The sequence below is a fragment of the Cheilinus undulatus genome, linkage group 12 (assembly GCF_018320785.1).
Source record: "Cheilinus undulatus linkage group 12, ASM1832078v1, whole genome shotgun sequence".
Classification (NCBI taxonomy): Eukaryota; Metazoa; Chordata; class Actinopteri; order Labriformes; family Labridae; genus Cheilinus; species Cheilinus undulatus.
In genome coordinates this window covers 45,123,591-45,135,972 of record NC_054876.1, presented here as the reverse complement: position 1 = coordinate 45,135,972, position 12,382 = coordinate 45,123,591, and the positions used below count along the sequence as shown (strand labels likewise).

General features: G+C 39.0%; 1 protein-coding gene across 1 annotated transcript in view; it reads right to left on the bottom strand.

Annotated features, from left to right (window-relative positions):
• Positions 1-11,603, bottom strand: part of LOC121518405 (protein sprouty homolog 3) — a 41,660-nt gene extending 30,057 nt beyond the window's left edge. The window contains exon 1 of the mRNA XM_041800693.1: positions 10,834-11,603. The gene's annotated coding sequence lies outside the window, so the exon portion shown is untranslated. The remainder of the gene's footprint in view (positions 1-10,833) is intronic.
• Positions 11,604-12,382: the final 779 nt, after the last annotated feature.

The following is a 12,382-nucleotide window of genomic DNA, read 5'->3' as shown; positions in this document are numbered from 1 at the left end:
AATGTGTGGCTCTGGAGCCACATGTGGCTCTTTTGTGATTATTTGTGGCTCTTTAATGTCTACATTTGAAACATTATTCCCATTTTTGACACTTCTTTTTGACACTTTTCAACCTGCTTTTTGCATTTTTTTGCCACCTTTGGACCATTTTTGCCACCTGTAACTCATTTTGTTGCCACTTCTTACCCATTTTTGCCACTTTTAGCCCTTTCTTCCACTTTTTCTCCCCATTTTTGCCATTTTTACCTCAGTGTTCGTCCCCTTTTGCCCATTTTTGCCACTTCTCACCCATTAAGCTGCCTTTTGCAATTAAATGCCACCTATTTTGCAACTCTTTGATGCACTTTGCCTATTTTCCCACCTTTTTGCTGATTTTCACTCATTTGTTGTGATGGTTTTGCCACTTTTCCCCCAGTTTTTGACGCTTTAATCCTGCTTTTTGCATTTTTCTGCCTTTTTGCCTATTTTTGCCACTTCTCATCCATGTAAGCCCCCTTTTGCTGTTAAATCCCACTTAGTTCCCATTTTTCCACCTTTTCACTCATTTTTTGCCCATTCGAGTCACTTTCACTTTTCACTTTTTTTTGGTCACTTCCCACCCATTTTTGCCACTTTCTGCCCTTTTTGCCACTTATCTCCCAGTGTTTGCTGCTCTTTGACCACGTTTGCCACCTTTAACTTATTTTAATTGTCATTTTTCACCTCTTAGATTGTGGCTCTTGTATTTTTCAACAGTTTGGCTCTTTGGTTGTGCAGGTTTGAGTAACACTGTTGTAGAGACTCGTGGGTGGTACAGTTGGAAAGCTTGTGCTCACAAATGGGGGGACACAGCTTGGTTTGGAGTCTCTGGGACCTTACTATGTAAAGCTACAGCCCCCAACCATTTTCATCCCCTAACCCTAACCTTAACCCTTAGCTAGAATCTGGGTTAGTTTTTTCTTTTTACTAAGTGTTTTTACTGCCATCTTTTCTCTCTTTTTCCACAACTTTGTGGTTCTACAGTGCATTAGTCGGTGCATTAGCTCCTCCACTGTGGCACAGAAACCCTCCACCCCTCTCCCTCCCTCTCCCCATCCATCCATTTCATCATTCATTCATCTATCCTCCATATTCCCCCACTCTACACGCACAGCCCCCTTCAACCCATCATCCATCCATCCTGAGTCAATCCTACGCCCAGCACTACCACTCCTCTTGTCCCATTCACATTCTTTCTCTCCCCCTCCCCTCCCCCCCATCATCAGTCCATCCCATCATTTGCTCATCTACCCGCCCCTCCAGTCCCACCCCAGCGGAGATGGGTATTGACATTCTGCATCCGACCTTGAGGACAATCAATCCCAACCCCACATGTCCCCATCAACATTCTACACCCCGGCACACGTACACGTAGACACAAACGCCATCTGCCCAACCACACAACATTAACATGCAGCCCAACAATCGGTTAATACGACCGTTCCATTTCAGAGGATCGTTCAGGATCACTCACGCCTTCCTCTCATGTAAACTGGTTTACATACTTGAAGTTTACATTAGAAAGACCATGGCAGTCATTATTACATCTGTAATAACTGCTTAATAAAAAATACTGCCGGATCCTGAATTCTCCTAAAAGTGGCTGCCATTTCATTTAAAGCATGGTTTCAACAAAGTAAACAAAAGGCAGATAAACTATGATAAGTTCTACCTAAAAGACAGCAGAGGCAGCACTCGTTGTTTCTCACAGAGTCAGCGCTCTATTGGACCAATTTCAGATGTTTAGTAGTTGAAGTAGACCAGAATGTGGAGGTTTGAGGCTATAACTAGTCAAGATAAATGTGCCACTCTGGTGCTGATCAAGGGTCGGCTTGAATGACAGTTTAAGGGGGACTGTAGCACCACATTATGTAATAACGCCGCATTATGTAATAACCTTAACCATAGGACTTAGTGTGGGCTCTAAGGTATGCCCTACCCAACTACCTTGCCCTAACTCTAACTGCTTAGTGACCTATGCCTAAACCTAACCCCCCTTCAGGGCTCTAGACTAAACACCTAACCTTAACCCTAGGACTTAAGGTGGGCTCCAGGGTATACCCTTCTACCTTGCCCTAACCCTAACAGCTTGGTGGCTTACCAAATGTTGCGTTATCACATAATTAATTGAAAATTTATTACATTATTACATAATGTGGCACTACAGGGACCATACAGCCAATGCATGGGATATATTTCACATTCATTTTCAAAAAATTCTCAGCAGGTGATTGGACAAATGTTCTGTCTGTCACATCCATTGTGGGCCAATCAGAGTGAGACAAACTGACACTCTAGAACAGTGATACTCAACATGTGGCTCTGGAGCCAAAAGCAGGGACCCCAGGTTTCGCAGAGAGCAGAAACACACTACCATGATTTGATCGACTAAAACTAGACTAAAATGTTTTGAGTTTTTGTCAGCTAAAACTAGACTAAAATGTTTTGAGTTTTTGTCGACTAAAACTAGACTAAAATGTTTTGAGTTTTTGTCGACTAAAACTAGACTAAAATGTTTTGAGTTTTTGTCGACTAAAACTAGACTAAAATGTTTTGAGTTTTTGTCGACTAAAACTAGACTAAAATGTTTTGAGTTTTTGTCGACTAAAACTAGACTAAAATGTTTTGAGTTTTTGTCGACTAAAACTAGACTAAAATGTTTTGAGTTTTTGTCGACTAAAACTAGGCTAAAATGTTTTGAGTTTTTGTCGACTAAAACTAGACTAAAATGTTTTGAGTTTTTGTCGACTAAAACTAGACTAAAACTAGGCTAAAATGTTTTGAGTTTTTGTCGACTAAAACTAGACTAAAATGTTTTGAGTTTTTGTCGACCAAAACTAAACTAAAATGTTTTGAGTTTTTGTCAACTAAAACTAGACTAAAATGTTTATATGTTTAATATGTGCCCCTGACCTCTCCACAATTTCCTCTAGTACCAGAAAAATCCATTCCCACTCTCCACCTTTCAGAAAATGTGTGCTGAAACAAGCCGTTCTCAGATTTTACACCAAGTGACCCCACATGGGGTGTCATCACCCGCCCCCAGGTTTGGTTGGCCCTCCCCCACTTAGAGGAAAGCTCTGCGCTCCTCTACTGATCCTCTCAGCTGCCAGCTGAGATACTGGATAGCTCAGTGTGTTACCCTGCTGGTTTGAATCCCATTCAGGTCCTAAACTTTGGATAAAAGTGTCTGTAACACCAGAAGTGTTGCATCCATTTCCTGAGAGGAGTGTGGTTAAGGGGCAGGGTCAGACAGCTAATTACCATTTAAAGCCACAGAAACAGCTCATTCTTAGCAGGGCTGAAACAGAGGGGTTTTTAGATATGCAACAATCCAATGCTGGAGTATTTTTTCAGCAATAAACTTCACAGGCATGTTTTGGGGACCTCTGAGACCGATATGAACTTGTCTTAAAGGGGTAATATATGTCTCCTTTAAGATATCCTTGTTAAGTTGTAAAATCTGAAAAAGTAAAGAGTAAAAATATTTAGATAAGTCAGGATTGTGGGAAAAGAAATTAATTTGTGTTTTGATTTCATATTTTCAATTTAGCATCTCACAATTAGGACTCAAACTTAGGATTTTGACTTTTAATTTCATACTTTGAGCACTTCAACTCATAATTTTGACTTCTCATATAATATTTTGAGCTTGAAGATTCATAATTCTAACTTTTAAGTGACATTTTGACTCTTTTAACCAATTACTTTGTCACAAATCACAAATTTGATTTCATATTTTGACCTTTTAAACTCACGATTTTGACTTTCTTTCTATTATATTTGCCATTAAAAAAACAATATTTTTCAATTTCATGTTTTGTCCTTTTTGAACTAATAAATTTACTTTTCTCAGATTGTGAGCCTTTAAACTTTTCTTTTTAACTTTTTAAATGTCAAAACAGTTGATCATCAGTGCTAAGTTTTTTCCCCGTATCTTATTACTGGTGAAACAAGGTTGAAAGTTTCAGGTTAAAAAGGTGACCCTGTTAGGTCCTCAGGTTAGTCCTGAATCCAGAATCCAGCCCCATGCTGTGATTGAGTTTGACACCTCTGGGTTAGTGGTTAGGTCACGCCCGTGTATACAGGCAGCCTGGGTTTAAGCTCCTTTCTTGTATGTCTCTCCCCTGTTCTCTCATCCATATTTCTGATTCTGTCCACCGTTCATCTCTACCAAAAAGCCCTAAAATCTTGATTTAAAATAATAATAATCTTTAATAATCAAGTCTCTTTTGCTGTTGCTGTAGCTTAGTGTCAACATTTCTCCTGGTTGAAGCTCTGATCAGTGAAACTTAATTTTTTTGGAATAGCATAAAAACGTCTTTTTCACAGAAATCCAGAGCAAATGTTTCTGAGCTGTTAGAGTAAAAAACAGTGAACTGACAGATAATCTGGCACGCCAGTGTTTGGTAAAGGGCAGAGCTTTTGAAAAAAACTTGCAGTGTGATTGGATGAATGTTCTATCTGTCACATCTTTACGGGCCAATCAGGGCAACAAAACACGGGATGTAGTTGCTACTAAGCTGTGCCCCGTGCGTTTTTGAAAAGAAAACAACTCACTGCTGTTCTTTGTTCGTCTTTTAACGGAGAAATGTCTACAAGATCTGATAAAACTGGCACTTAAAGCGGGGTACACACATAAGGATTTTCTAAATCTTAAGAGATTTTTTATCTGTTAGAGACCCCGCACATGAAGATAAAAAAATCAGGCATTGAACAGTTTTGATCGTACTGTGTGTGGTGTGCTCTGATAATCTCAACACAGCGCACCACACACATCATGATTCTGTCCCACCACCGATCTAGAATCTCACATGATCACACGTGATCTAAGAAAAACAAGGAGAGGAAACATGGCAACAACCGCAACACACAGCACGCAACATGGAAGAGGACATACAAGAAGACAGTGTTCTTGGGACTATCTTTAACAGAAAAATCCTGAACTAAAAAGTAAGAAAAGACTGTGTAGAAAATCCTGGAGACAGCGCGAACATGGACTTTATAGTCTACTGGGTGAGCTAGAGGTGAGTTGTTGTCAAATGAAGCTAATGGCTGGTGTTATTAGCCTAGTAACACTAAAGCCTAAACGTAACTTAACTAAATGTTGTTTTTATTTACGCCTGCTTCCTTGTTCTCAGTCAGCTCGCTTCTTGATTGGCTACATTCCGTTCCACGTCACAATTCACGGAGTCATGACTCGGGGGTCGTCGGCTTTCCCCACACACTAAGATTTTTGGTTGTAAATATTGAACAAGTTTAATATTTACGATTGTTGCCCCCGACCATTTTCGGAGCCGATTATCGGGACAAATTCACTCTTAACACACCTCAGACCACAGGATAATCTTATAGGATGATCTTATAAGACATAAGATAATCGGGCATTTGCCATCCTTGGTAGGGAAGGGGGACAATCGGGACAAAAACAGCCTGATTATCTTTATGTGTGTACCCCGCTTTAGCAGCATCCACACTAATGTCTTCCACTATATTTGCACCGGCCTCTTGTTGCTGCTTGCTTACGTCTCGACTCCGCCACGCCTAAAAGTACTGCCCCTCGTCGCTGATTGGTTGTGTCACTTTCTAACCGGGCCCAAACAGTTCAGACGGGAGCTTTGTAACATGGATTCACCAGTGAGAAACACAGAAACGGGCAAATCCTGAAGGTGGAAACAGAAACTGCAGCTTTACCAGAAAAGTCACACAAAAACTTCCCGCTGATCAGGACAGCAATTCCCTCCTCCAGTACAAATTTTCTAATGATAGCTGTGTTGATGACACACAGACATTATTATTCAACCATGAAAAAGGATTAAACTTGAATGTTTTGCCATCAAATCAGATACAACCAGTTGTTATTTTCTTCTTCTAGAAGTTTTAGATGAACTTTCTTCTGCAAATGCAGGTGATTTTACATAGAATGATCACAGTCTGCTTTATGTAATTACACATACCATTTAAAAATTTCTACATGAATTTGTCAAAATGTACTTTATCTGTAATTTAATTTCTTAAAAATATATTCTTACATAATGCATGCATTTCTGTTTGTCCTGGGTATTTATTAGCAGACATAACAGAGTTTGTAACTCAGCAGTCAGACCGGCTTCTCCAGGTCTTTCTAGTAGGTTTGGAATTCTGGGCATTCTAGTGTTAACAGCTGAAAAGTATTTAAAAGTTGGTATAAAGAAGGGCTGAACCATTTGGGAAAATAATCTGATTGCAATTTGTTTCTTTTTTAACCCAGTATTGCGATTTAATATGCAATTATTTCTTAACTTCCTCATCTCATGTGTTTTCCTACAAAAACAAGCAATAATGCATTCTGTACTATAAGCAACACAATATTAGGTTAAACCAGGGCTGAACAGTTTTGAAAAAATATCTAATTGGGTTGATTACAGCTCATTTTGCAAATTGGATATAAGCTGTTGTACTAAAGGATCTTTTTTTCTTTTTCTTTTTAACAAAATTCTCACATTTAACAAGAAAAACATACAAAATGAAGAAAATAGGAATTTCTTTGTGCAATATTCTGAAAATATGCCATTAGAATATTTGCACAATATGTTATGAATTACATTTCTGCATTACGACAAATCTCAAAAAGATTCTGGTCCAGTTTTAGTCAACTTTATACAGCCTTAAGTGTCTTTGAATAAATGCAATCAGCAAAATTACTCATTTCACTCATTTTTTTACCACTTTAAGCACATTTTTGCCACCTTTAACTCTTTGTTTTACCACATCTCACCCATTTTTGCCACTCTCTGCTCTTTCGTGCCACTTTTTTCTCCCCATTTTTGTCACTTATTTACGTCATTTTTCACCCACTCTTTTTTTTTTCATGCCTTTATACGATGGAGGAGGACAATGGATAGACTCGGAAACAGGGATGGGCCACGGGCCGGATTTGACTTCCCTCAACCATCTGCGCGCCCTGATTTTCACCATTTATTGACACTATTTTCCTGCTTTTTGCAATTTTTTGACACTTCTCACCCATTTAAGCTGCCTTTTGCTGTTAAATTCCACTTAATTCCCATTTTTCACCTTATTTCAGATTTTAACCACTTTTTAACAATTTATTGCCATTTATTTATTTTAACTCATTTTTTGCTCGTTTCCCACCCATTTTTGCCATATTCTGCCCTTTTCTCCTAGTGTTTGCTGCTTTTTGCCACCTTTTACTTATTTGAATTTCCAATTTTCACCTCTTAGATTGTAGCTTTTGCAAATGTATTTTTCAACAGTTTAGCTCTTTAGTTGAGCAGGGTTGAGTAACACCGTTCTAGTCTAAGTAGCCCACAATCATTTCTCCATCATAGTTAAGTAACTCTGAGTCATCTGCAGGTCACCTTTATTCATTTTTTTTTTTGTTTTGTTTCTTGTCTGTTTTGACTCTGCAAACTATTTCTTAGAAATGCAAAACATACAAAATGAAGAAAATAGGAATTTATTTGTACAATATTCTAAAAATATGCCACTAGAATGTTTGCACAATATGTAATGCATTACGTTTCTGCTGCAAAAAAAAGTCTTAAACTGGTATTTTGACATAAATTTCAGGTTACAGAAATATTGCACCTTATGTAATTTGAAAATTGCAGCAGGTCATATTACAATTCTATCTAAATTTGCGATTAGTTGCCCAGCCCTAGTATAAAACATAAATGCATTACACTGTGCTTTGCTCAATCCAGCTATTTAAACTTTTACTCCTAAGGTTATAAAACACTTGCAGATAACCATCCACACTTTTACCGAACAGTGCTGAGTGCAAAGTGAGAAGATTGGTGGTGTATACATATATGGTGTAAAACATGAAATATAAGCCCTTTTAAAACCCACCTGCACAGACAAGTTGCCCATGAAGAGAATAAATTATCAAGATTTGATGGGAAAAATCAAAATCTGCCATAAGTGCTGCACAATCAATATAGTTGCAAACACTCCTGTCTGAATAAAAGAATTGTTACAGTAAATATATTTGCAACCATGATGTCAAGCTGTGCAGTAATTATTTCTGTATTCAGTAGTAATGGAAGAGTTTAGAAAAAGAAAGGCCTTTAAGTTTATAATTGTGCCAAAACTGAATTTTGCAAAAGTACCTTTATTTTCAAAAAAGAAAAAAAATGTTTGGATAACATTAAGTTATTGTGAAAGCAGTAATGTAAAAACTTCAGGTTTTGAATTTTTATGCAAATAAAATCACTTACTGCATTCTCCTTGATAACCAAGCAAGTAGACTCATGAATCCATTTATATTTTATATCATAATCACAATCAAAACGAGAAAAGCACTCAGAGAGCACAGACCTCCGCCATCAGCCCTATCTCCCAATAGTGAAGAATCCTTCAAAAACTTTCCTGGATCCAGACGGTGATGCGGATCACTTCCCAAAATCTAATTCGCCGATTATTCCATCTCTGGTGGGGTGGAGACACGGTGAGGTAAAGCATTGGCTTTGCTACGTGTGAAAGTTAAATATTCCTCTATTCCTCCCAGCATTGTGAGTATTCTCACTACAAATCACTGTCTTTCACAGTTCTTCCTTATGACATTTCTGACATTCCTGAAAATTTCCTGAAAATCCGTCCATGACTTTTTGAGTTATGTTGCTAACAAACGAACAAACAAACAAACAAACCCACCCGATCACATAACCTCCTTGGCAGAGGTAAATATTGTCCAGTAGAATCACAGTCACACATTATTAGCAAATCATGCAGAACTACTGTCTAATGAAACAACGAGGGACTAAACTTCTGCACATTTAGGCCTTCTCAATCTCTGCACGGAAACGAACAGTATATTTCCGTTTCGTTCTGAAGAGGTTTTCCATAAACACAGGATCGTTTAATGAAATGTCTGTGTAAGAACGGAACCACTGAAAACACTGTAGTATATATGCCAAGCCGGTAAGTGGCGCTGTAATGCTGCCACGGAAATGCACCAAAACAGAGAAGAAGATGACAGAAAACTGATACAAACGTACTCCTGGTTGTTCTCTGTGGTGGATCGAAGAACGTCTGGTGTCTGCTGTTCTCAGTGGTGGTAGAGGAGCATCAGATTTGGCTGTAAAAGCCATAATAAGCTCAGTAGCTTCTGCAGCAAACGCTGTTTCCATGTGGATAAAACACCAATACGATTGCATGTATTCCTGAATTCGTCTTCATGTGGGCGGGGCCTTGGACAACCTTTGATTCTGTTACTGGTCACTTCCCACCCATTTTTGCCATATTCTGCCCTTTTTCGCCACTTTTCTCCCAGTGTTTGCTGCTTTTGACCACTTTTGCCACCTTTTACTTATTTGAATTTCCAATTTTCACCTCTTAGATTGTGGCTTCAGCAAATGTCTTTTTCAACAATTTGGCTCTTTAGTTTAGCAGGGTTGGGTAACACTGGTCTAGTCGAAGTAGCCCACAATAATTTCTCCGTCACAGTTAAGTAGCTCTGAGTTATCTGCCAGTCACCTTTGATTTTTTTTTTTGTTTGTTTCCTGTCTGTTTTGATTCTGCAAACTATTTCCTAGAAATGCAAACGTTTCCAAAGACCCTGATATATTTGAGCAAGTGGTTTAATTGGTCACCAGATATTTCAACACCAGTTGAACCGTGACACCGGTTCTGCACATGCAACAAAATGAATGATAAAAAGTAGACCTGTAGGTGAAACCTTCTGCCTGCATTTTGTTAGTTCTAGTACCAACCCTCACCCTAGAAATATAATGTCCAGAATAAGTGCTTTTTTTTTTTTTAATCCAGATTAATCTCCTACTTTTTGGTTCCTTTCAGCACCCTTTGGTAAAGTCACATCAACGTCTCCCTGCAGCCAAAGGGATGTTAAATAAGTCTAAACTGGAACTCTCAATCAGCACCTTCTGTTATTTACCTTTGAATGTCCTTTTAAATCCATAACAAGTCTCTTTTTTTGTGATAAGGTTTATGTAATTCCCTTCAATCTATCCAAAATTCCTTATTTATTTTTAAAATAAAAGCAGGAAGTTAGTTACCTTTAGTTTAGGATGGTGCAAAAATCTAAAATGAAACAAAGACTGTTCTGAATGCAAAAAAAGTTGAATTTTCAAATGTGATATAAAGAGGAGAATAATCAGGCTTAGATGTTTTAATCATTTGACAGCACTTCATGTATGTTCTGATCATTTAATTGTTTTTGGTGCCCACAAGGGGGCCACAGCCCACACTTTGGGAACCACTGTTATAGGTCATTTTGTCTTATCTCATTTGAAAAAATAAATAATATAAACATATTAATATATCTGGAAATATTTATCTATCTTAGCCTGACATGGTATGGTCATACGAAGCATGTCGCTGATTTGTGGGATGCTAGCTGGCTCCAATTTATTCTGTTATGTCTGAAGAAGAGAGGTGGGTCTAACTGAACATACAGCTTGAAAATGTTTGACTTGAATCTGCAGCATCTCTACAAATAAGATAAATGAGAACACCTCAGCCTTCTGCATCCAACTCCAAATTATCTCACTGATTTAAAAGAGCTGGTCTCTCCCATGATCCACCTTGTTCCTGTTGGCTGCAAATATATAAAAGGCTGTTGCCTTTCTGCAAACATGAGTCAAATCCTGCAGGGCAGACCTTTATGCATCTGTCTGCAAAGTCCTTTGATGATGCACTTACACATATACACTGTTTTTCCGAAGGGAAAAGACTTTAAATAATTCCTGATCTCATCAAAAATTCCCAGTGGAACTTTTCCATTCCAAGGTCACGCAAATCATCAATAGTTCATCAGCAAATCGGAGGGCGACAGGATGAATTTATGCTTACCTCTGATTGGAGGGAGATCCATTCTGCAGCCGTGTGCTGGTGCTGGCGTCCTGGTTGTCCGTGAATGCCTCTAATTATGTACAATATCCTTATAATACCTCTGTTATGACCTGTAGTGCCTCTCTGGAACCCAGTGATGCTCTAACTGCACTCTTGTCTACTTTTGTGATTGTTTAAAGTTTACTTCATGATTCTGCAGAGGCTGCTTTGTTTAAATAAAGTAATTTACAAGATAAACTCTCCTATTGTCTTAAGGGTGTGTGATTGGAAGGGAGTGTAAAGGTTGGAAGGATGCTCTCTGTCAGTGTGGTGCGCCCTCCTCCTCCTCCTCCTCCTCTTCCCGGAGCACTCAGGTCCCGTGCGTCCTCCTGAAGTCCCCTCCCAAAGGAAACCAAAGCAGTCCTTTTATGCACGCTGCATGGAGAGGCTCCTCTTTGTCTTTGTGTTTCCAAGTTGTAAAGAGGCGCTCGTGATGAAAGGATCCCGTCAAAAACATGCACAGGTCTTGTTTTTGAGCATGTGCTGCTGTCAGATGAAAAGTGTCCTCACTGCAGGAGAAAAAAGTGGAAGTATCCCCACCCAGAGACTTGAAGTTTGGTTGTGAAATACTTGCAGCAGTGCAATATTTCTGGGTGTTAAAAGAATTGATGATGAAGAGGAAAATATCAAGTGGAGTTCAAAGAGAGTGACTTCTGAGGTCAGGACAAAACTTTTCAAAATCTTCCTCCTTTTCCACTCAGAATCGTCTTTTCCCGTCCTGGTGTACTTCCCTCTCCTCTCACCAAGAGATGAATGACTGAGGGCTGGATGCTCTCTCTCTCCCTCACACACACTCCAGTCACCCCTCCTCCTCTTCCTCCTCTTCTGTCACTCCCCTCCCTTCTCCCTCCCATTCTCATCACTGAAATCAGCCCAGATCACTTCTGCTGGATGAAGATGACGAGGCAGAAGTCTGTTAGTGACTCAAATGTTAAGTCTGGCTGATGGATCACAATCTCTGATTTCTTATTGTAAACTCAGGATGTGTTTTATCTCGGGATCTACCACTTCTGTAAGAGTCAGTACTTTTGCATGATTATACAATCTTTATTTGTATTGAAACATTTTATAAAGAGATGGAGGGTGAAGGAGAAAGAGAGAGGAGGAAGATGCAGGGAGAGAAGAGAGAGGCGCAGAAAGAGAGGAGCGATACGCAAGAAAACAGAAGAAGGAGATTCAGAAAAAGAGGAAATAGGGAGATGGATACAGAAAAGTGAGTTGTAGAACTGAGAAAAGAAAAGTTCTGTGTTCACCTGCAGAGTTCTCAGACACAAAACAAACCTGCTGAAAGCAAAAGATTCAACAACGGAAGGAAAACTGTTTAACTCAGTGGCAAGAATCAAAGAAGTAAAGCAGATTGGAATGTTATTTGTCCTTTAATAGGGAATATGCAGCTGCAGAATAATGTCACATTCTTTGCACCCCCCTGTCCTCGTAGGTCAAAATAACCCCCTTCACTAAACCCCCAAAATATAACAGCTAAACTGAATTTTAAACACCAAATCAGTTT